The sequence below is a fragment of the Gorilla gorilla genome, chromosome 15 (genome assembly GCF_029281585.2).
Source record: "Gorilla gorilla gorilla isolate KB3781 chromosome 15, NHGRI_mGorGor1-v2.1_pri, whole genome shotgun sequence".
Taxonomy (NCBI): Eukaryota; Metazoa; Chordata; class Mammalia; order Primates; family Hominidae; genus Gorilla; species Gorilla gorilla.
In genome coordinates, this window is record NC_073239.2 from 73,290,414 (window position 1) to 73,316,413 (window position 26,000).

At 41.1% G+C, this 26,000-nt stretch overlaps 1 long non-coding RNA gene across 1 annotated transcript in view; it reads left to right on the forward strand.

Annotated features, from left to right (window-relative positions):
* The window catches only part of LOC134757183 (uncharacterized), a 121,823-nt gene that overhangs the window by 28,979 nt on the left and 66,844 nt on the right, over positions 1-26,000 (forward strand). Inside the window, exon 6 of the long non-coding RNA XR_010130881.1 lies at positions 4,990-5,086. This is a non-coding gene — a long non-coding RNA (uncharacterized lncRNA). The remainder of the gene's footprint in view (positions 1-4,989; positions 5,087-26,000) is intronic.

The following is a 26,000-nucleotide window of genomic DNA, read 5'->3' on the forward strand; positions in this document are numbered from 1 at the left end:
CATCACCCTCGGGTTCGCACTACCCCCGTAAATAGACCCTCTCCTCAGCCACCCTCACTGGGGTTCTTGGCATGGCAGCCTGCCCCCCATGTTGAGTTATCCCAACAGCCACAAAGTGTTTAGAGCTTCTTTTGAGTCTCCTGCAGCAGCACAGAGTTTCATGACACAGCATGGAATGACTCAGCAAAGTCAAATGAGGGCAGAGAAGACAATCAGAGGGAATTACAACACTTTGAGTAGAATGATGAGAAAAGGCCCTTATTAAAGAGCACCCACAAAGTTCAGATTGCCAAACACTGTAGTGCCATCTGCCGGCTGAGGGCCCTCTTGCATAGGCCCCCCCATTCTTGAAGCTATTCTCCAGGCCCCGAGCCATGGCCAGGATCTCTGAGACCACTGGAGATCCTTTTGCTGTCTGTGTGACCTAGACTTCAAAAGAGGTCATTCTATGAGTCTGTCATGCTCTAATGGAACCTCTCTCTGCCCTTGAGGAACTTGGATGATCTAAAACTCAGAGAGATCTAAAACTGTTGAAAGGCATTGAAGGTGTTGAAATGGAAGAAAGAAAATATACTAAACCTAGCAGCTAAAATATGTCCTTTGGATGTTTTGTATGTGCCTAAAATTCTTCAAGATACCATAAAATGGTCACCAACTACACTATTAATGTCATTGTGTAAATGATCATTGTCCTTCTCATGCCCCTAATTTTTAAAGACCACCAGCTGCAATCCAGCTCCTTGGTGGACAGGCATAACCGCGGACTTCGGATTACATCCCCTCTATTTCTTCTGCCCTATATTTATAGACATAAGTGATCCTTAAATTTGCTAATGAAGATGGATCCTAGTTTCAGTGAGATCAACGTTGCTGGCTGATTATTTATCAATACATTTTAACCAGGAATTGCTTCCAGAATCATAAAGGCAGCAGAAATCCAGGCATGTATTTGGAATTTGTCTTTAAATTCTAATACCTTTGTCTAAAGACTTTACTGCTACATCCATTTCTCTACTAGATGAGCAAAATACTTTTCCCTGGACACTAAGGTTAACTTCTGCTTTTTCATCTCCTAGAAGTGTTAGCCATTTGGACCTTTGTTTAACAGCTTCTGTGAAGCGTTATGCTCTGACAGCTTGCCTGATGGATGGAGCTGTCAGCGTATCCCCAGTCCAGAGATGAGGAGGACATTGCCTCACCTACCCACTCTATAAATCAGATGAATAAAAATTAGTACCAAGCTAGGCCCAGGGATCCTTTCTCATTTTAGTACTCTTTGTAGATTATAATCTTCAGAATGTGCTTCAGGAAAAAAAAAAAGAAAAAGAAAAACACTTTAATGTTGCTTTGCTCTAAAGAATTAGCATTGATTTAGTCTACAAAATAACTGCTCATGGCTAAGACATTTGAAAAAATTAGTACTATATGCACAAACCTGTCCTCTGTGACCTGGAATCATAACTTTAGGGGTTGGAGGTCCGATCTGAAGTGCAGAGAGGGAGGTATTAGCAGAAATGTCAACACCCAAGGGGGACTGGGCAGAGTGGGCAGGGCAGAGATGAGATGCCAAAGTGAGGCAACCAGAGGCACTCAGGAGAGGTATCAAGGAGAAAAGAAAGCCTTTCCTCACCCATCAGAGACAATTACTTCTGTGGTTTCCAGGACGTTTCTTTACAGATCTACCTACATCTTTACATGTCGGTTTTCCCTGGTAGCCTCTGAACCCCTTGACGTTAGGAACTGAGACTCATTCATCTTTGTGTCCCCAGGTTCCCAGCCCTAGGTCCCATGGCAGGCATTCAGTGTAAGATCTATGAGTGAATGAATGGGATCAGGTACTTTAGCAAAATAACTAGGGTAACTCTGGATGAGAAGAGAACTACATAGTCTGGCAGAGGTGCGTGGAAAAAAAATACCCAGAGTATGAATATGTAAAAAGGAATTGTGGGAAGTAAACGGCAGCAATAAACATGTGATCTCATACTTCATTCTTAGCTGAGAAAACAGAATTCTTACACTGCAAACACATGATGCTGTGTTATAGACTTCAAGTTCTTCACTGGGGAAGAAATCAGCAGTTAGACCATATGTTTTCCTAGGTCACCACTTTGCCCTGCTCCAAGTTGACACAGAACTGGTATTCGTTCCCATTTCCCTGATGACCATTGTGTCTCCCTTGGGACTTGGGGTAGTTTTAAATCAACCATGGAGTGGTTTCCAGTTCTGGCCCCACCATGTTCATGTTACTGAAGTTTCAGGGTTTCAGCTTTCACCATCTGTAAAATTTAAATGGCAACACTATGCCTTGGCTGCTAAGCAGGACTAGAATAAAAAGTAAGATGTTGTCAGGAAAGCCTGTAAGGCGTTTGCATGGCACAGGGGTAAAAATAGCCAAAAGGCAGATAAATGCAGTCAAATATTTTGTCATTTGCTTTGCCTTAAAATTTTCACTACTCTTCATGAAAATGAAAAGATGTCCTTTTGCAGGGTGACAGCTGCTGTTGGTTGCAGGAAGCTGCTGTCTGCTACTGATAAACAAATGACAACTTGCCCTGAATGGGTCCATATATTGCCGGAAGCAGATTTATGATTAAATTTTTGCTGGCCTTTTTTTTTGACCACGGAAAAAGATTTGGCTGGAGTGAGTATATTTCCCTCTTGACCAAATCCTTTGGTGTTTTGAAAACTTTCCAAGTGAGAAAATGAACCCTTTTACCCAGCTTGAGTCAGATGCTCAAAACACAAGATAAAAATAGCTTCTTGGGAAGCTGTCACACTGCTTTGCTCTGCCCCCAGGATGGTTAACCCATCACAGGGCCTTCAGCGCAGTGAGCGAGCTCCCCCGGCTTTTGTTAGAGATGATCCTTCTCACTTTTCATTTAGGATGTCCTTGTTACGACCCATGTGAAGTCGCCTGTGATTATGAACAGGAAACTTGAGGGTGAGCCAAATGTCAAAGAGCTCTTTCCAAACCATCTGCACTGAGGTGCTTTCCTTGTGGAAGGGATCAGTTTTGGGGCTTAACTCTTCCTATTTCTAATAGTAGTTTATGGTTTGACTTCTCTCTCCTAGACAATTTAATAAATCTGATTAATCGTTATGTCAATTTTAATAAGAAAAATGGCATGGTTGATATTAAAAGCTAACAGTCAATGAATATATTTCAGGCACCTTATGTGCATATATAAACATCATTCTATTTAGTCCTCATACAGGATTCATGAAATAGATGCTATCGGCAGTCTCTCCATTTTACAGATGGGGGAAGTGAGACCTGCCCAAAATCTCGTAGCTCAAAAACGACAGGCAAGAAATTAAACTCAGAGCTGTCTGTCCAGAGTCGGAGCGCTTAGCCAGTATGTCCTGCCAAGCGAGTGATGCTGGGCATGGCATCCTCTGGCCCATCAGTACTGCAATTCCAGATTCCAGTCTCCCGGAGCAGAACCCTTCAGGGGTTTTTTTTTTTTTTAGACAAGGTCTCACTCTGTCACCCAGGCTGGAGTGCAGTGACACAATCTCAGCTCACTGCAACCTCTGCCTCCTGGGTTCAAGTAATCCTCCTACCTCAGCCCCCCAAGTAGCTGGGACTATAGGCACGTGCCACCACGCCCAGCTAACCTTTGTATTTTTAGTAGAGATGGGGTTTTGCTATGTTGGCCAGGCTGATCTCAAACGCCTGACCTCAAGTGATCCACCCGCCTCAGCCTCCCAAAGTGCTGGGATTCCAGGTGTAAGCCGCCGCGCCCGGCCGCGGTCTGAATTTCAAACAGATGATTCAAGGCTGGGGCTTGAATGAATGCCAAGGCCTTAACTGCAGATTGCAATAAGTATGAGGTTCAGGTGGCCAACAGTCTAGCACCCAGTGGCAAGACTCATTACTGCCTTGAGGAATAACAGTCATCAAGACAAATGTAGGCCTGGGAGTCAGCATTGCTGGGTTGGCGTTAATCTTGTTTGTTTGGAAATCTGTAATGCATTTTGGATACCCATACAACATCTCTGGGGCTTAATTTCTTTTTGAAGTTGAGAACTGGGGGTAAATGAGGATTAATCATGTAACTTAATGGTCAGGAAATTTACAATCCAGTAAAGGAATTAAAGTGTCCGAATCTTGTTATGAGCCACAGGGTCATAATGAACTGGGATGCAGGGTAATTTTTCTCAGGTATCTCCCAGTCTTATCTCTGCAAGAAGTCTACTTATCTCTGCAGAAGTCTACTTCTGGGGGTGTTCAGAAAGGCAAGGAGCCTTTTACACATCAGGCCATCCAAGATTGAAGGCATGAGCTGCTTCACTTGGATGCAGGTGAATGGGTGTATGTGTGAAGGGGGCCTTTCCTCCAATTTGAGAAACAAGAGGTCAAATGAACAGGACCTGGTGACTGGGGCTTCCACTGGGAAAGCAGCAAAAGTGCCATTATCAGCCCTTGATGAGTCATTGTTTCAGCCCTTCAGGGTGCTAGGAATAAAAGCTCACATCACTGGGTTCATCTCAACTGACTTATTTAAAAATAAAAACTGAAAAACATGTGTTTATCTGGTAATTATAGAAGCAATAGCATTACAAAATGAATGCACAAGGGACTGAAGTTTACAATATGAAAAACAAGGCTTCCTCCACCTTGTTCTATCCCTGGGCCCGCTAGTGCTGCTGCCCAGGGCAGTTACTTAAAGACTCGATCTTTACCTCACCTCTGCCCAGCCCTGAGCTCCCTCTTTAATATTCCAGATTCTGGTTCTTCAAATGGTTTCCTCCATGTCTGCAAATATTAAGTGTATGCTGCTGATATGGTTTGGCTGTGTATCCCCACCCAAATCTCATCTGGAATTGTAATACCCGCATGTTGAGGAAGGGACCTGTAATCCCCATGTGTCAAGGGAGAGAGGTGATTGGACCACGGGGGCAGTTTCCCCCATGCTCTTCTTTTGATAGTGAGTTCTCACGAGATCTGATGGTTTTATAAGCGTCTGGCATTTCCCCTGCTTGCAGTTCTCTCTCCTGATACCATGTGGAGAAGATCCTTACTTCCTCTTCACCTTCCACCATGATTGTGAGTTTCCTGAGGCCTTCCCAGCCATGTGGAACCGTGAGTCAATTAAACATCTTTCCTTTATAAATTACACAGCCTTGGGTATTTTACAGCAGTGTGAAAATGGACTAATACAGCTGCTGACTCTTCCTCCTATGACAGATGAGTTCTTAGTTCACTTACATTACTCCCTTTCTTTCTCACAACACAGTTACATTGCTCTTGTAAAGTCCTCTCTATGTTACTTTTTTCACTACAAATAATATGACTAAACTTCTTATTTTTAATCCTATTAGTGATAGGTAAATTATCTTGACTCCTCGCTTTATAATATGAAGATAGAGTGCAGTTGCAATATGTGTGCACTTAGCTCATACGTATTAGCTAACTTCATCTGGCCAGAAAAGAAGAGGAAAGTGGGTATGAGGAAGAAGTGAGAGAGAAAACGGGGGCAGGAGGAAGACAGGCCGAGGGAGTGTGGGGGAGGCAGAACTCTTAAATAGTGTGAATGATGATTTCAGCTGCACCTGCATTTTGCCCAATAAGTGAGCTGGGATGGGAGGTATGATCAGTGCTCATTTGGTCTCATTCACCACCACCACCCTGCCTCATGTTTGTGAGTATCTCCCTCAAATTAGTACAGGTTGAGCATCCCTAATCTGAAAATCCAAAATCCAAAATGCTTCAAAAATCCAAAACCTTTTGAAAATGCTTATCAGTAGCATATAAATTCAGAGTCAGAGATGATGGTGATGCTAACTACCAGATTTTCCACATGGGTGGCTGAGATAGTGACACCTTTGCTTTCTGATGGTTCAACGTACACAAACGTTGTTTCATACACAAAATTATTTAAAATATTATATAAAATTAAATGTAAGCTGTGTGTATAAGGGGTGTGTGTGTGTGTGTGTGTGTGTGTGTGTGTATGTGTGTTTAGACTTGGGTCCCATCCCCAAGATATCTTCATTATGTATAATATATGCAAATATTCCAAATTCCAAAAAAAAAAATAAAAAATCTGAAACTCAAGTGTTCCCAGGCTTTTTGGATAAGGGACACTCGACCTGTATCACCTGAAAACTTAAGCAAATTCTTGGGCCCCACCCCAGACCCATTGAACCAGAAACTCTGGGGTGAGACCAGCAATCTGTGATTTAACAAGCCTTCCAGGTGATTCTGATGCAAGCTTAAGTCTGAGAACAACTGTTCTGAATTGAGTGTAATTCTAATGTTTAAAGAAAAGTTATTTTTCATACAATATAACCCCAAAACCCAAGCTGATTATGTCCACTGATTACTGATTTCATTTGGTAGGGAGGAAACAGTAATCTTGGTAACATTGATATTTTGTTCTGAAGCCATAGTTGTCTTTCACACTTTCTCCATAGGTTCATTTTTAAAAAATGAAAACGAGTTAAAAGTATTTACAGTTGGCCGGGCGTGGTGGTGCACACCTGTAATCCCAGCACTTTGGGAGGCTGAGGCGGGCGGATCACAAGTTCAGGAGATCGAGACCATCCTGGCTAACATGGTGAAACCCCGTCACTACTAAAAATACAAAAAATTAGCCGGCTGTGGTGGCGGGTGCCTGTGGTCCCAGCTACTTGGGAGGCTGAGGCAGGAGAATGGCGTGAACCCAGGAGGTGGAGCTGGCAGTGAGCCGAGATTGTGCCACTACACTCCAGCCTGGGCGACAGAGCAAGACTCAGTCTCAAAAAAAAAATAAAGTATTTACAGTTTATGTTATATAAATTTTTCCATTAGAGCCAAGAAGAAATGATTACATTTTTTTCTCTCTGACTCCAATGTCATGACTTAAAAGGAAAGTTGATTTAAAAATAAAATTGATTTTTCTTTCTTACAGTTTACCAGTTGGTCACCATCCATCATGTCATAGCAACCTTTGCTTCGTAATTGAACCACACCTTTCTTGTAAGTGGCTATTGTCTTGTTCGGGAGTTTCCTATTAACTTCTTTTTCAGTTGCTGGAAAAAGAATAATATTCACTCATCATTGTATTTCTGTTATCTTCCAGCTTCTTCTTCTTTGGGCTCTCTCTTGCTTGGAATCAATTTTATTTTTTCTAAAGCTCACTGACTTCCAGGTTACTTTCATTTGGGCCATAATTCGTATCACCTTTAATGTATCCTAAAACCTTTAAATGTTTTCCTTTTTTTTTTTTTCCTTATCATCCCTATTCGTCTATTCTGCGCCCTTTTCACAGTATAAGGGACTTCCCATTTCTTTGTAATCGTATATAGTTCACGGAATCCCTTCCTCCCCCCAGCGCTAGTCCTCTCCCTCTAGAACATTAGCTGTTCTGGCTGCTCCCCAAAGCCACCTGCCCAGCTCTTATCCCGGAACTTCTCTGAGCTACTTTCCTGAATTGAAGCCACTGTTTTCTGGATCCTATACCTACCTTTTTCTTGCTTTACATCCTTGTGTACTGCAGCATATCCTTAAGTAACTCCCTAAAAAAATGATGATACAAGAGAGGTATAGGAGGGTGAGTTTTCTGTATCTTTACATGTCTGAAAATATCTTTGTTCTGTCCTCATGGTGAACTAAGAGTTTGACTATGTATAGCATTATAGATTAAAAGCAAGATAAATTTATCTCAGACTTCTGAAGGAATTGCTCCATTGTCTATTAGTATTTAATGTTGCTGAAACTTACTTTTTCCATATTCTTTCCCACTACCCTTTAAGTTTAGGGTCTAGGCCAGGCCTAGTGGCTCACCCCTGTAATCCCAGCACTTTGAGAGGCCAAGGTGGGTGGATCACTTGAGGTCAGGAGTTCAAGACCAGCCTGGCCAATGTGGTGAAACCCCATCTCTACTAAAAATTCAAAAAAATAGCTAGGCATGGTGGCACATGCTTGTAGTCCCAGCTACTCAGGAGGCTGAGGTGGGAGAATTGCCTGAACCTGGAGGTGGAGGTTGCAGTGAGCCAAGATAATGCTATTGCACTCCAGCCTAGGTGACAGAGTGAGACTCTGTCTAAAATAATTTTTTTTCAAAAAGTTCAGGGTCTAGTTACTCTCCTTAATTTTTAAAATATTGCAGTGATGTATTTCAGTGATCTCCCTCCTTCTCCCAGCCTTGACTGACCTCCACTTATCTGGCCTGATATTGAATAGGTTATTTTTGAAGATTTTGGTCTCTTTATTAGTTTCCTATTGCTGCTATAACAACCTCAAATTTAATGGCTTAAGATAACACACATTTATTATCCTGCAGCTGTGGAAGTCAGAAGTCCAAAATGAGTCAACAGTGCTCCGTGTCTTCTTAAGGCTTTTTGGAAGAATCCATTTCCTTGCTGTTTCTGGCTTCTAAAGGCTGCCTGCATTTCTTAGCTTGTGGCCCTTTCCTCCACCTTCAAAGCCAGCAGCATAGCCTCTTCAAGTCTCTCTCTTACCGACTCTGTTATCACATTGCCTTTTCTCTCTGACCTTTCTACTTCCTTCTTATAGAGACCCTTGTGATTAGATTACTGGCTAATCCAGGGTGATATCCCCATCTCAAGATCCTTGCTTAATCTTCTAAATCCCTTTACCATATAAGGTAAATTATAGGGGTAAGGATGTGAACTTTTTTGGGGAGCCATTATTCTGTCTAGCACAGTCAGTCTTTGGCCTCCTAAATTCATATCCAACCCACATGAAAAATACATACACCCCATCCTAATATCTTCAAAATTCTCAACCCATTACAGCATCAACTAAAAGCCTAAAATCAAGTCTCATCAGCCTAAAAGCCCCTCAATTTCATCGAAGTCATCTAAATCAGGTATGAGTGAGACTCTGAGCATGACCCTTCTTGTGGCGAAGTTCATCTCCATCTGTGAACCTGTAAAACTCAAGAAACAAGTTATCTCTTCCCAAAATTGGTAGTGGGACAAGTATAGAATAACAGTTATAGACATTCTCATTTAAAAGGGAGAAAGGGGAAGGAAGAAATTACCTGTCCAAGCAATTTCAAAATCCAACAGGGCAAACCCCATTAGGTTTTAAGGCCTGCACATAATCCTATGGGGCTCCAGGTTCCACTTTCTGGACCCTCAGCTCCACCGTCTGAGTCATTCTTCCTTTTTCATAAAAGGGTAGTAGAGTTTGCAGCTGAGTAGTTTAATCAGCCTGTTCCCTGCCTGTAGAATCCTGAGAATCTGACAACCTTCTTGCATTTCATCCTCTTTCTGCCCCCTTTCAGTGTAATCTGGTAGTGTTTCAGCTAGTATAAAATTCTCAAAAACCTTCAACTCAGGGAAATTTTTTTGCCTTAGTTTTTAAAATAATTATCACTCCTAATTTTTTTCCATTGCATCATTCTTAAACTCTCATTAATAGTGTTGAAGTTCCTAGATTAACATCATGTTTTCATGTTTTCCCTCATATTTTACATTTCTTTGTATATTTACTATGTTCTGGGTGATATTCTTCTAAACTTTCTAATACACTATTTTATTTTAGTAAGATATTCTTAATTTCTAAGAATATTTCTTATTCTATCATTGCTCCTTTTTCATAGCAGCATGTTCTTATTTTATGGAGGCAGAATTCTCTCAACACTAAGAAGCATACTAACTTGAATTTTCAAACTTTTTTCTGTATCTGATAGTATCTCTTTTCTTCAGAATAAATGTTCTGCCTTTTACAAATCTTAATATTTCCTGTTAATCCATGTTCTTGGTTTTCCTCAGATGTCTAATCATCTTTGTTAACTGTTCACATTTATGTGTGAAGGGCAATGTTAGGATATAGGGATCCTCTCTTTATCTGTTCTCTGGCTTCTCATGCAAGTCGCTGGGCTGACTCTGGCTTCCATGATAGTGAAGAGATTGTGTCAATGTATGGCCTTCTTTTAGGGGGCATAAGTAGAGAACACCTCCACAATTGCCAAGATAAAGCATATTTACTCTTGTGTTAGTGGTGTGGGAAGTTCTTCACTGTACTTCCCTCTAGGTAGTGCTTCCTTTCTTTTTCTTTCTCTGGAGTTCCCTCAAGATCTGCTCTGCTCCTTTCAGTGATCCCTTTCCAAGCAGAACTCCCATTCTATTTACTATTCCTTCCTGCAGGTCTTTATTTTGGCCAGGTGGAGAGGAGGAGGAGGAGGACAGATGCCAAGAAGTAGAAAGAACATTCCCTGACTTGGCTCTCCTAGTTCGGAGCCTGCCAGGAGAATAACTCTCTTCCCTGCCAAGGCTTCTTTCTGTAAATATCCCAAATCTCTTTTCAGCAGCTCCAGTTTGTCTATCTACCCGATTCCTGTTTTCTTTCTCCTCAGGAAATTCATCAAAAATCTCTGAGTTGCTAATGGCATGTGTCTTAGTTTGTCTGGGCTACTGTAACAGAATACCATGGATCAGGTAATTTATAAACAGAAATTTATTTCTCACAGTTCTGGATCCTGAGAAATCCAAGGCACAAGCAGATTCAATGTGTGGTGAATAGATGTTTATCAAAGATCCTGCCCTCTGTGTCTTCCCGTGGTGGAAGGAGGCAGAAAGGGTGAACAGCTCCCTCATGCCTGTTTTATAAGGTGACCAATCCCATTCATGAGGGGTCTGCCCTCATGACTTAATCACCTCCTAAAGGCCCCAACTCTTAATACTATCACATTGGGGATTAAGTTTCAACCTACGAATTTTGGGGAGACACATTCAGACCATGGCAGCACACTGTTTTTAATACTACCGCAGCTTTTCTTTTCTGTTAAATTTTGCTACCTCTTTGATAGAATTTTGTGAAAGAAAGCAGTAACTCTATATGCTCAATTTTCCATCTTGAATTGGGAGATGTCACCTAAACTCTTAATGATCTTGCGGCTTTTAACATCTTAGATTGGGGGGAACATAGTTACACTTCTGACTTCAGAATCTTAGAAATATTTGCTACTTGAGACCTGACTATATGTAACTACTTATCAGGATAGGACCTTTCAGCCAGCTTCAATTGGAATAAGTATTTTTTTCTCCCTTTTATTTATTTCTTCTTTATTTTTTGAGATAGGGTCTCACTCCATCGCCTAGGCTGGAGTGCAGTGGTGTGATCATCGTCACTCACTGCTGTAGCCTCTACTCCTGGGCTCAGGTGATTTTCCCATCTCAGCCTCCCAAGTAGCTGGGACTACAGGTGTGCGTTACCACATTGAGCTAATTTTTTATTTTGTGTAGAGATGGGGTTTCACCATATTGCCCAGGTTGGTCTCGAACTCTTGCGCTCAAGCAATCCACCTACCTTGGCCACCCAAAGTGCTAGGATTACAGGTATGAGCTGCCATGCCCAGCCTTCTCCCTTTTCTTTTCTGCTTTAGGTAGATGGAAGGTAAATACTTCCTCTTGCCCTGGGAATGTTTGAAGATGAAGCCCTCTTTGCCCTCAAAGAAAAAAAAAAACATTTTTTGTTTGTTTGTTTGCTTAACTGCTAAGAATTTATAAGAGATACATTTTGCCGGGTAATGGTATGTGGAGAGATAAAGATGGGATAAAACTTGGAATTGAGAAAAGCCTGGGGAAGATTGGGAGCAAAGGGCAAATGAGATGGCCTTGATACAGGGCCTTAGACATATAGGAATTAATGTTGAAAAAGTTGTTCAAGGAGGGAGAGATCCGGCTGCCCGAGGAGAACTGTGTGAGTAAGTTGCATTTAATGCACGAGGGATGCCATAGTTTCAGTAACATAACAACTATGTAAATAACCATATAAATATTGAGTGCTTGCTATATTCCAGACACTGTGCTAAGTGTTTTACCCAAATAATCTCATATAATCCTTACAGCGAGTCAACGAGGTAAGTGTCATGTGTGATATTTTCTGTTGCCATGTAATATTCAGTCACATCTCTTTCCGTGCACATTCCTACATTGCTGGTGTTGGAAATCTGTTATAAAAACTAGATTCCCTTAAAGCGGGAGTTCTGGATGCTACCTGTAAGAGGCAATGGCCCAAGATTTGGAAGATAAAAGTGAGGTCGTGGCTACATCCTTGCTAGCAAGTAAGGTCAGAGGAATGTGAGTGTTTGCTACAGAGAATTCCACAATACGGTGTTAGTCACCAGCTTTGTGGGAAGAAGAGGTAGCTGTGGCTGCAGCAACAGCAGCTTCAGGTCCTATGGAATTCAGTAATGACGATATGCCATTGAAGTATATGGCCTATTGGTGGCTCCCCTGACTTGCACTACTCCAGTCTTTCCAACAAGTTTTTAAACACCACTTCCCTGTATTAAATCCCTTTCTGCTTAAAATACCTAGAATGCTTATTTAGCCTTAAACTTATGTGTACTATTACCACCTCCAAGTTATAGATGAAGCAAATAAGGCTCAAAGAGAATAAGTACCATGCCAAAAATGAACCAACTATTTAGTGGTGGAGCTGGATTTGAATCTAGGTTTATTAGATTTTAAGTCCAGTGCACTTAACCACTACGCTTTATTGTCTCTTGTTCTCCATCTAAAGTTGGCTCATGCAAATGTAGACTGGTTAGCCTTTAATATACAAGGGTACTTGTAAGACTGGTCCACCAGCCTTACCTATGTTTTTAGAATAAGTGGGTCAGTACTATGGCCTATGGGTTTCACTGGGGTTGAACTTTTGCCTTGAGCTCATTAACCAAGGCACTCTGAATGAGATAACACTAATCCCTCAAACAATTCTACCAGTTCTAATTTTCTGTAAATTTTTACAGCAAATTCAGTTAACTTTTTGTGATTCCCAGAACAGGTAACTGGGAGCCTGCAAATTGTTTTCAAAATGAAAATAATGGGAATATTCCTGATCCTGAAAACAGAAAACTTTACTATTTCCTACTCCTGTAACCCACCACCACTGATACTTTATTAAAATGTGAATAAAAGCAGAGTATCTCAGAGGCAAACCAACGATGCAGAAGATATATTTTGAGAATTTTTGTTTTTCCATCTCAGGAACAGTTTGTTGTCATAAAGATATTTGTCATTTTAAGAGAAAGAACTTCTGAATAGTGGCAATTATACATTTGTTTGGCTCAAATAATAACAGCAGCTAGGTTATTCATCATAATTAAAAGGGATTTTAGTCTCATCAAATCAGCTCAGCTTCCTCCTGTGATTTCCCAGCCTTGTGGAGAGGAGAGAGTGCTGTGAGGATGTGCTAATGGACATTTCATTTTAGATGGAAATGCTTTGTTCCTGCACTAATGCTCTCATGATTCTCTATGCATTTAGGCTGCTGAATCCTCAGAAAAGCCTAGGATTACGTAGCTTGTGCTCTTAAGCCACGCGTCCATTGCTCTATGCACATACTGAAATCACAGACATTTCACTTCGAATTGCAAGGAGCAAGGTAAGCCCATTGTGATTGGGAAAAGCACTAAACTCTGATATTACAGAAATCACTAGTGGGTATTATGGAGAGGACCTGAAGAGTTCTGGTTGTTATCTCCAAGCACTTACTATTTATCTAATCTGAATAAGCTGAGGTTACCCAAGATCTAAATGAAAGAGGCTGGGGCTGGGGACATTATATGGTGTCATATTAGGGACCTGTGTTTATTCATGCAAAAAGGAAGGGAAAGATTGAGGGGGTGAGGTTCATACAGGTGAGAGAGTTAGAACAATACACTTTAACCAGGCATTTCATAAAAATCACAGGCCTAACCTAACTGTAACCAAGTGTTGCTCCAATTGGGCTGAAAAAAAAATTCTCTTTAATCAGAAAATCAGTTGTGAGTATTAAATGCTCATAGTACTGCCAGGAATTTGTATGTAAAGGAACTGTACATATAGCCTTTGTAACCTTCCACTTTCCAGGGGTCCAGTATATACAGTAAATTTATTCAAATAGGATCTGAGGGGGATATTAAATTTGTTATTTTTGCTTTAAAAGGGTAATTTGTAATCAGAGTTTGGGGTCTCAGCATAATGATTCTAGAGGTTCATTCTGAATTTAAGAAAAGCAAGATTCAGTTTTTCATGGCACTAAATTCTTTTTCCCTAAAAGGAGTTAATGGAAGCCTCAACTCAAGTACACTGCAAGGATACATTTTTTATCTTGTATTTCTGAACCATCATTTTTTTAGCAGCCTCATTCACTTATGTGAAACATAACTAAGAATCTGAAAGGCAACAGAAAACACCTCTTAGCAGCAAAATACTGTTCACAAAGCCCAGGTACTAAAGGTCATGCTCTTTACCTACAAAAGAATCTTTTGGTGTTCAGCAGAGCCTCTTTACTCTTATTTTGCCCGCAAATCAATGAGCTTGATTATCTGGTAATAAAACAGATTGGGAGCAGCAGTTAGAAGGGATGACCAAGTAGCTACTGCAGAGGCAAGCTGAAACACAGGGAGTAGAAAGAAAAACGGTAAAATGTAGAAATAAGAATTCATATAATTTTTATGTGCCACAATGTATTCTACTTTTTAAACGAATTGATTTAGGGAGTATACGTGAAATTTCGTTACATGGATATATTACAATAGGGGTGTTTATTCTGCTTCTGATTTTTTAACTGTTGATAAATGTAAAAGCTATTCTGAAGCTCATGAGCCATGCAAAATCAGGCAGTAGTTGGTCGTGACTTGTAGAGGGGCAGGCCATCTTTTTCTAACCCTTAGTCTAAAGCAAAAAATATTAGCAACGAATCGTATATTTGTAGCATATACACATTTTTTAAATATTGATAAATGAATTGTGGTATATCCATAAGATGAAATACTGCTGAACAATAGAAAAAATAAGCTATTGATTTCATGAAACAACAGCAAAAAAGGATTCAAAGAACAGTCAGCTGAGGTCATTTCGTGGATTGGAAAATAGTCAACACCTTAAATACCTTGAATGAACTCCAAAGGTGTATATATTACACCCTTGTATTACCATGTTCATAATGACAAGCCTCAGGTCAAGGAAGTGTTTGATATTCTTCTTTTAAGATGCAGAGAAGAGAGAAGCACATTTCAGAAAGGTTACCATCCAGAAAAGCGAAACCTAAAACCGATAATTGTAAAGGTCAAATTTTGATTAATTTGGAATTCCTCATGTATCCAGATGAATTTATTTCGCATGAGTGTCCAATAGTCAATGTTTTACTTTATAAGATTTTACCTGGGGGAGAGAAAAATTAAAAGGATTATTTATTCATGGCTACAAGGTATATATATATATACACACACACACACACATACATGTATATATATGTGTATATATATATATATACACATAAACAAATATTAGCAAGTGTTGTCAATGTATATATGTGCATATAGAAACATTATCATACTGTTTAAAGTGAGTACATGAGTATGTTTAAGTGAACATGCCAAAGCTTCCTGCAATCAGAAGGTTTCTAAAAAGTGTATGAAGGTTTAAGAATAAGATACTGATGTCTGATTAGACTTTCAGTTTTGCCATTGCTTGATGATTTAGGCTGTTTGTCATAGCTTCCTCATATTCATTAGAAAATTGTGTTTTCCTCACATCCTGTGTCTACGCTTCTTTAAATGTTCGAGACACAAGGTTTAGAAAATCAAGTGGATCGTTTCTGAAGCTTATCTTAACAACGAATATCTTAGACTTAAGGATCTGGGACTAAGATGTAGAGCAATCATTATAATAATAATAGCTAATGTTTAACAACTTGGCCATTTACAAAGCACTTTCAGCTTTGTGTTTCTTTTGGTTGGTACGGTCTTGATTTTTAAAAATACTTGTAACAGGTAACTCTTCCTTTTTAAATGCCATTTTTTATTGAATACTGGCTTATTTATCCTGTGGCAGAATCTCACGATCTCTATGTGTCTGAGTCCACACAATGTCATTTAACATATTCCTCTATCCCCCATAAGTTTGTAAACTAATATTTGCATCTGAAGACTTGATTAGATTCAGATTTAAGTTTTTAAAAGGTTACCTCATGGCGGGGCTATGAAATTTCCATTGAATCCCTTTAGAAGGCTTATAATATCTAGCTGTCTTTCCATTAATGCCTTTAAGGTGGATTAGTCAAATCAGGTTGTCAAGTTGATCCATCCTTTATAAAATTCCCCATCAAAATTTTACCTAATGCTTTGAGCAGTCACTGATCATTGCCTAGAATAGACCCCTTGTTTCACCGGGTGTTCCAAAGTGCTAATTTTCTAATTCCACTATTATTTATGCAATTATTAGCTAGAATTCCATAAGAAGAGCTTACCCTTGTCAACTAGTTAGACATCCTAAAATACATTCAATACAGAAAAGACAGGATAAATGTCTATCCCATGCTTTTAACCACTGTGCTATCCTGGAAAGATAATGCTTTCTTACAAGCATGATCTGATAGGGTGGGCCTGGCATCAAAAGGGTCTAGCTAGCGAAGGTTCTCATCCTTAGGTCTCAGGAGACTATGCAGATTGAAGCAGGATTTCTGTTGGGAGATGGAAAGAGGAGATCGGGGCAAGCTACAGGGAGAGGAGTCTGGCAAAGTTTCTGCCCCAGCCCATGAGGCTGCCACAGACACAGAACTGGAGTGTGATGGGGAAATAGGACAGAGGCCCTGGAATATGGAACAGGCACACTGGGTGAGATTAAAAGCGGGAGGGGGTAAGAACATCACTGGAAATGAGAGGGTCTAGGGTCTTCACCCAAGCAAGAGGAAGCTGAGCCAAAGTGTAGCTGGGCTCCTTAAAGGGGACAGGGAATGAATACTAGACAATGTGGGACTGAGCCCTGGAGGGAGTGTTCTGAAAAGTGTTCGTGAAGGGCTGGGTTTGTATGACTGAAGAATCGTGCTGTACCACTGGGTCCGGAGCTGCTATGCCTTAGCTGGTTTGGCACCAGCCACCTCCTCATGAACCCCAACTGGAAACTCCACTTCCATGACCGAACAAAAAGGACCAGATTTCCAAAGGGACACAGCTAGAGGAAATGGAGCCAATACTGACTTTATATGGCCAATGCATTCATCACTGGTTCAAACCGGTACCCAGTCAGTGAATCCGCCACCCTGATTTTGCCCATGTATGACCGTACTCCCAGCGCAATCACATAAATGCCCCCAAAACGTTGAGTTGGAGTATTTCTGGTTCTAGAGCTGTGTTATCTAGGCCAGAACAGCTAAGAGATGTAAATGTAGACTCTCCAGGGCCTCTGCCCATCCTCTCAGCACCTGACTCCTCTCACTTGGGGCTCCAGAGACCCATCCCTGCTATTATATTCGGGAATTGACTGTAAAAACCAAACCACTCTGACCGATTAAAATTTCTTGTCTTCCTGCTGCATTACTTACAAGAGAACCAAGAACTATTTTTAGATTTAAAAAACAGCAGTTTGCTGGTGCTTGCCATCCAATTTGTAACAGATTTCCAGAGATTAACACTTGCTGGGTTTTTGGCCACATTTAATCACAAAAGTAATTCTCCATTCCATCAATACGCTCAGCTCGAGGGATAAAAATAGCACTGCAATCTGGTTGGGTGCCTCTCAGCCGTGGGGCTCTGCTTCCCCAGTTGCTGTTTTAATGTTGTTATGGAATTGCTGACCCGCTTTAGGGATATGTGTGTGCAAGGCAGCACATGAGGGTGTCCTGTATCTGATGTGCTTTTAGGCTCAGTGAGGCCCTCCGCATGCTAGAAAAGCGGTCTCTCCACCGAGCAAATGAAGAGAGTAATTGTGTCTGATTATCTGGCCAGATTTTATAAGTGAGAAACTGTATAGTACAATTGTAGCTACTTGAGAGGCTGAGGCAGGAGAATCGCTTGAACCCGTGAGGCAGAGGTTGCGGTGAGCCAAGATCACGCCACTGTACTCCAGCGTGGGTGACAGAGCAAGACTCGGTCTCAAAAAAAAAAATTACTTTAGATAAGAAGTATTAATATTTCAGTAGGTGAAAATTACTCCATGACAGCCATCCTGGCTGTGGCTCCTCTTTTGCTGTGGGGTGTCCACTAACCAACTGCTAAAGAAGGGAAGAAACTCCAGTAGGAATTGCATGTCAGCTTCTGCCCTGATTTGCTTTTGTTTCTCTGTATAACTCCAGTTGTGTAGATCTGCCAATATGGAGCTCTTGTGGCTCACAGGAAATAAATGTCACTAAATGCCACTACAATCAGTTTACATTGGTCATCCTGTAAAGTTTTGTTTCTGGTCTCTAGAAATTACTGATATTCTTGGATCTCCACATACCTGTGGTGGATTTTCAAGGGTGAAGAAAGTACCCCCAGATGCCTCCAGAGAGAAGGCGTGGGGCTTCACCTCTCTGTTTGGAGAGCTTTCAATCCTCTGTGCTGCTTTTGCAGTATGTTAAATGATGTCTCATTCATTGCTCATCACGTGTTATTCTGTGGGTGAACGTCTTGGTGGCAGAACTTCTGAATCCATCAGACACAGTCTTCCTTTCTCTGATAACCGCCACCCCAAGAAGACATACAGGTCCCCTATGCTCACAACTAAGGTAAAAAATAACACACACACAAGCATTCTGGCCACTCCAAATGTAAGTAAATTTGAAAACCCTGGAAGAGTTATTGACTTTCCTCCTGACAGAGTCCTCCATAGCCCTTCCTGCCTCCTTGTCCTTCCAGGCCCTTTTTTCTGCCATATTCTTCATGAAGCTTAATAACTTAGGAAACACCAATCCCTCTTCTTGGGACCCTTTTCTTCTTGGGAAATGGATTTTCTTAACTGATCAATTATATGATGTCTTACATTGATGGACATGATTTTTCATAACATCATGTATTTTAGAATTAGGGAGGAAAAAACAAAGAATATCTAGTCCAGCATTTATCCAAAGTATAATCTGAAACACACTGAGCAGAGAGATGTTATAGAAAAAGCGTTCCACAGTCAAGCAAGTCTGGAGAGCATTAACCGAAATTCCCAAGTCACATTGGCTAAATTTCAAAGGCTTCTCTCAGACCCCCTTGCGGTAACAGGCTAGTCTAAATATGTTAAACCCATTGTTTTCAAATTTTTACTTAGGATAACTTTTCTAGATAATGTTTATTACGTTTCTATAGAACATAATTCAGAAATGTCAATCCTATCTATTTTCTCCATTTTACAAATGAGAAAACAGGCTGGGAGATTCAAATGACTAGGATTAGTTTGTCAGTATTTGGAACCTGATAAAGTCTTACAAAGTTAGACTTATGACCCCATTAAGCTATAACCCATGTGGTCCAGTCTCAGAGCCAAGGCACCCTGGAGTCCTGATAAGTAAGCAGGGTCAAGGAAGGGGCCCCAGGTGGGGATTGTCAGCAACTGTTCTGAGAGATGGCTAACCACAAACAACCTACTGACGCATCCTGGTCCTGCACATAGCCCCAGCAGCACCACCCTGTAAAATTTCCCTCCAGCCCCTGCCTCTTGGCAGACAGTCCCTTCTCTGCCATGCTGCCTGTTGCTTCCTTGCAACATAGTTTCTCTGTAAGTAAACCTGCTTTCTTTTTTTTTTATTATTATACTTTAAGTTCTGGGATACATATGCAGAATGTGCAGCTTTGTTACACATAGGTATACATGTGCCATGGTTGTGTGCTGCACCCATAAACCTGTCACCTACATTAGGTATTTCTCCTAATGCTATCGCTCCCCTAGCCCCCCAGCCCCCGACAGGCCCCAGTGTGTGATGTTCCCCTCCCTGTGTCCATGTGTTCTCATTGTTCAATTCCCACTTATGAGCGAGAACATGTGGTGTTTGGTTTTCTGCTCCTGTGTTAGTTTGCTGAGAATTATGGTTTCCAGCTTCATCCATGTCCTTGCAAAGGACATGAACTAATCATTTTTTATGGCTGCATATTATTCCATGGTGTATATGTGCCACATTTTCTTTATCCAGTCAATCATTGATGGGCATTTGGGGTGGTTCCAAGTCTTTGCTATTGTGAATAGTGCTGCAATAAACATACATGTGCATGTGTCTTTATAGTAGAATGATTTATACTCCTTTGGGTATATAACCAATAAATGGATTGCTGGGTCAAATGGTATTGCTGGTTCTAGATCCTTGAGGAATCGCCACTGTCTTCCACAAAGGTTGAACTAATTTACACTCCCACCAACAGTGTAAAAGCATTCCTATTTCTCCACATCCTCTCCAGCATCTGTTGTTTCCTGACTTTTTAATGATCGCCATTCTAACTGGTGTGTGATGGTATCTCATTGTGGTTTTTTTTTTTTTTTTTTTTTTTTATTCTTTAAGTTTTAGGGTACATGTGCACATTGTGCGGGTTAGTTACATATGTATACATGTGCCATGCTGGTGGTATATCTCCCAATGCTATCCCTCTCCCCTCCCCCCACCCCACAACAGTCCCCAGAGTGTGATATTCCCCTTCCTGTGTCCATGTGATCTCATTGTTCAATTCCCACCTATGAGTGAGAATATGCGGTGTTTGGTTTTTTGTTCTTGCGATAGTTTACTGAGAATGATGGTTTCCAATTTCATCCATGTCCCTACAAAGGACATGAACTCATCATTTTTTATGGCTGCATAGTATTCCATGGTGTATATGTGCCACATTTTCTTAATCCAGTCTATCATTGTTGGACATTTGGGTTGGTTCCAAGTCTTTGCTATTGTGAATAATGCCGCAATAAACATACGTGTGCATGTGTCTTTATAGCAGCATGATTTATAGTCCTTTGGGTATATACCCAGTAATGGGATGGCTGGGTCAAATGGTATTTCTAGTTCTAGATCCCTGAGGAATCGCCACACTGACTTCCACAATGGTTGAACTAGTTTACAGTCCCACCAACAGTGTAAAAGTGTTCCTATTTCTCCACATCCTCTCCAGCACCTGTTGTTTCCTGACTTTTTAATGATTGCCATTCTAACTGGTGTGAGATGATATCTCATAGTGGTTTTGATTTGCATTTCTCTGATGGCCAGTGATGATGAGCATTTTTTCATGTGTTTTTTGGCTGCGTAAATGTCTTCTTTTGAGAAGTGTCTGTTCATGTCCTTCGCCCACTTTTTGATGGGGTTGTTTGTTTTTTTCTTGTAAATTTGTTTGAGTTCATTGTAGATTCTGGATATTAGCCCTTTGTCAGATGAGTAGGTTGCGAAAATTTTCTCCCATGTTGTAGGTTGCCTGTTCACTCTGATGGTAGTTTCTTTTGCTGTGCAGAAGCTCTTTAGTTTAATTAGATCCCATTTGTCAATTTTGGCTTTTGTTGCCATTGCTTTTGGTGTTTTGGACATGAAGTCCTTGCCCACGCCTATGTCCTGAATGGTAATGCCTAGGTTTTCTTCTAGGGTTTTTATGGTTTTAGGTCTAACGTTTAAATCTTTAATCCATCTTGAATTGATTTTTGTATAAGGTGTAAGGAAGGGATCCAGTTTCAGCTTTCTACATATGGCTAGCCAGTTTTCCCAGCACCATTTATTAAATAGGGAATCCTTTCCCCATTGTTTGTTTTTCTCAGGTTTGTCAAAGATCAGATAGTTGTAGGTATGCGGCGTTATTTCTGAGGGCTCTGTTCTGTTCCATTGATCTATATCTCTGTTTTGGTACCAGTACCATGCTGTTTTTGTTACTGTAGCCTTGTAGTATAGTTTGAAGTCAGGTAGTGTGATGCCTCCAGCTTTGTTCTTTTGGCTTAGGATTGACTTGGCAATGCGGGCTCTTTTTTGGTTCCATATGAACTTTAAAGTAGTTTTTTCCAATTCTGTGAAGAAAGTCATTGGTAGCTTGATGGGGATGGCATTGAATCTGTAAATTACCTTGGGCAGTATGGCCATTTTCACGATATTGATTCTTCCTACCCATGAGCATGGAATGTTCTTCCATTTGTTTGTATCCTCTTTTATTTCCTTGAGCAGTGGTTTGTAGTTCTCCTTGAAGAGGTCCTTCACATCCCTTGTAAGTTGGATTCCTAGGTATTTTATTCTCTTTGAAGCAATTGTGAATGGGAGTTCACTCATGATTTGGCTCTCTGTTTGTCTGTTGTTGGTGTATAAGAATGCTTGTGATTTTTGTACATTGATTTTGTATCCTGAGACTTTGCTGAAGTTGCTTATCAGCTTAAGGAGATTTTGGGCTGAGACAATGGGGTTTTCTAGATAAACAATCATGTCGTCTGCAAACAGGGACAATTTGACTTCCTCTTTTCCTAATTGAATACCCTTTATTTCCTTCTCCTGCCTGATTGCCCTGGCCAGAACTTCCAACACTATGTTGAATAGGAGCGGTGAGAGAGGGCATCCCTGTCTTGTGCCAGTTTTCAAAGGGAATGCTTCCAGTTTTTGCCCATTCAGTATGATATTGGCTGTGGGTTTGTCATAGATAGCTCTTATTATTTTGAAATACGTCCCATCAATACCTAATTTATTGAGAGTTTTTAGCATGAAGGGTTGTTGAATTTTGTCAAAGGCTTTTTCTGCATCTATTGAGATAATCATGTGGTTTTTGTCTTTGGCTCTGTTTATATGCTGGATTACATTTATTGATTTGCGTATATTGAACCAGCCTTGCATCCCGGGGATGAAGCCCACTTGATCATGGTGGATAAGCTTTTTGATGTGCTGCTGGATTCGGTTTGCCAGTATTTTATTGAGGATTTTTGCATCAATGTTCATCAAGGATATTGGTCTAAAATTCTCTTTTTTGGTTGTGTCTCTGCCCGGCTTTGGTATCAGAATGATGCTGGCCTCATAAAATGAGTTAGGGAGGATTCCCTCTTTTTCTATTGATTGGAATAGTTTCAGAAGGAATGGTACCAGTTCCTCCTTGTACCTCTGGTAGAATTCGGCTGTGAATCCATCTGGTCCTGGACTCTTTTTGGTTGGTAAACTATTGATTATTGCCCCAATTTCAGCTCCTGTTATTGGTCTATTCAGAGATTCAACTTCTTCCTGGTTTAGTCTTGGGAGAGTGTATGTGTCAAGGAATGTATCCATTTCTTCTAGATTTTCTAGTTTATTTGCGTAGAGGTGTTTGTAGTATTCTCTGATGGTAGTTTGTATTTCTGTGGGATCGGTGGTGATATCCCCTTTATCATTTTTTATTGTGTCTATTTGATTCTTCTCTCTTTTTTTCTTTATTAGTCTTGCTAGCGGTCTATCAATTTTGTTGATCCTTTCAAAAAACCAGCTCCTGGATTCATTGATTTTTTGAAGGGTTTTTTGTGTCTCTATTTCCTTCAGTTCTGCTCTGATTTTAGTTATTTCTTGCCTTCTGCTAGCTTTTGAATGTGTTTGCTCCTGCTTTTCTAGTTCTTTTAATTGTGATGTTAGGGTGTCAATTTTGGATCTTTCCTGCTTTCTCTTGTGGGCATTTAGTGCTATAAATTTCCCTCTACACACTGCTTTGAATGCATCCCAGAGATTCTGGTATGTTGTGTCTTTGTTCTCGTTGGTTTCAAAGAACATCTTTATTTCTGCCTTCATTTCGTTATGTACCCAGTAGTCATTCAGGAGCAGGTTGTTCAGTTTCCATGTAGTTGAGCGGCTTTGAGTGAGATTTTTAATCCTGAGTTCTAGTTTGATTGCACTGTGGTCTGAGAGATAGTTTGTTATAATTTCTGTTCTTTTACATTTGCTGAGGAGAGCTTTACTTCCAACTATGTGGTCAATTTTGGAATAGGTGTGGTGTGGTGCTGAAAAAAATGTATATTCTGTTGATTTGGGGTGGAGAGTTCTGTAGATGTCTATTAGGTCCACTTGGTGCAGAGCTGAGTTCAATTCCTGGGTATCCTTGTTGACTTTCTGTCTTGTTGATCTGTCTAATGTTGACAGTGGGGTGTTAAAGTCTCCCATTATTAATGTGTGGGAGTCTAAGTCTCTTTGTAGGTCACTCAGGACTTGCTTTATGAATCTGGGTGCTCCTGTATTGGGTGCATATATATTTAGGATAGTTAGCTCCTCTTGTTGAATTGATCCCTTTACCATTATGTAATGGCCTTCTTTGTCTCTTTTGATCTTTGTTGGTTTAAAGTCTGTTTTGTCAGAGACTAGGATTGCAACCCCTGCCTTTTTTTGTTTTCCATTTGCTTGGTAGATCTTCCTCCATCCTTTTATTTTGAGCCTATGTGTGTCTCTGCACGTGAGATGGGTTTCCTGAATACAGCATACTGATGGGTCTTGACTCTTTATCCAACTTGCCAGTCTGTGTCTTTTAATTGGAGAATTTAGTCCATTTACATTTAAAGTTAATATTGTTATGTGTGAATTTGATCCTGTCATTATGATGTTAGCTGGTGATTTTGCTCATTAGTTGATGCAGTTTCTTCCTAGTCTCCATGGTCTTTACATTTCGGCATGATTTTGCAGCGGCTGGTACCGGTTGTTCCTTTCCATGTTTAGCGCTTCCTTCAGGAGCTCTTTTAGGGCAGGCCTGGTGGTGACAAAATCTCTCAGCATTTGCTTGTCTGTAAAGTATTTTATTCCTCCTTCACTTATGAAGCTTAGTTTGGCTGGATATGAAATTCTGGGTTGAAAATTCTTTTCTTTAAGAATGTTGAATATTGGCCCCCACTCTCTTCTGGCTTGTAGGGTTTCTGCCGAGAAATCCGCTGTTAGTCTGATGGGCTTCCCTTTGAGGGTAACCCGACCTTTCTCTCTGGCTGCCCTTAACATTTTTTCCTTCATTTCAACTTTGGTGAATCTGACAATTATGTGTCTTGGAGTTGCTCTTCTCGAGGAGTATCTTTGTGGTGTTCTCTGTATTTCCTGAATCTGAACGTTGGCCTGCCTTGCTAGATTGGGGAAGTTCTCCTGGATAATATCCTGCAGAGTGTTTTCCAACTTGGTTCCATTCTCCGCATCACTTTCAGGTACACCAATCAGACGTAGATTTGGTCTTTTCACATAGTCCCATATTTCTTGGAGGCTTTGCTCATTTCTTTTTATTCTTTTTTCTCTAGACTTCCCTTCTCGCTTCGTTTCATTCATTTCATCTTCCATTGCTGATACCCTTTCTTCCAGTTGATCGCATCGGCTCCTGAGGCTTCTGCATTCTTCACGTAGTTCTCGAGCCTTGGTTTTCAGCTCCATCAGCTCCTTTAAGCACTTCTCTGTATTGGTTATTCTAGTTATACATTCTTCTAAATTTTTTTCAAAGTTTTCAACTTCTTTGCCTTTGGTTTGAATGTCCTCCCGTAGCTCAGAGTAATTTGATCGTCTGAAGCCTTCTTCTCTCAGCTCGTCAAACTCATTCTCCATCCAGCTTTGTTCCGTTGCTGGTGAGGGACTGCGTTCCTTTGGAGGAGGTGAGGTGCTCTGCGTTTTAGAGTTTCCAGTTTTTCTGTTCTGTTTTTTCCCCATCTTTGTGGTTTTATCTACTTTTGGTCTTTGATGATGGTGATGTACAGATGGGTTTTCAGTGTGGATGTCCTTTCTGTTTGTTAGTTTTCCTTCTAACAGACAGGACCCTCAGCTGCAGGTCTGTTGGAATACCCTGCCGTGTGAGGTGTCAGTGTGCCCCTGCTGGGGGGTGCCTCCCAGTTAGGCTGCTCGGGGGTCAGGGGTCAGGGACCCACTTGAGGAGGCAGTCTGCCCGTTCTCAGATCTCCAGCTGCGTGCTGGGAGAACCACTGCTCTCTTCAAAGCTGTCAGACAGGGACATTTAAGTCTGCAGAGGTTACTGCTGTCTTTTTGTTTGTCTGTGCCCTGCCCCCAGAGGTGGAGCCTACAGAGGCAGGCAAGCCTCCTTGAGCTGTGGTGGGCTCCACCCAGTTCGAGCTTCCCGGCTGCTTTGTTTACCTAATCAAGCCTGGGCAATGGCGGGCGCCCCTCCCCCAGCCTCGCTGCCGCCTTGCAGTTTGATCTCAGACTGCTGTGCTAGCAATCAGCGAGATTCCGTGGGCGTAGGACCCTCCGAGTCAGGTGTGGGATATAGTCTCGTGGTGCGCCGTTTTTTAAGCCGGTCTGAAAAGCGCAATAATCGGGTGGGAGTGACCCGATTTTCCAGGTGCGTCCGTCACCCCTTTCTTTGACTCAGAAAGGGAACTCCCTGACCCCTTGCGCTTCCCAGGTGAGGCAATGCCTCGCCCTGCTTTGGCTCGCGCAC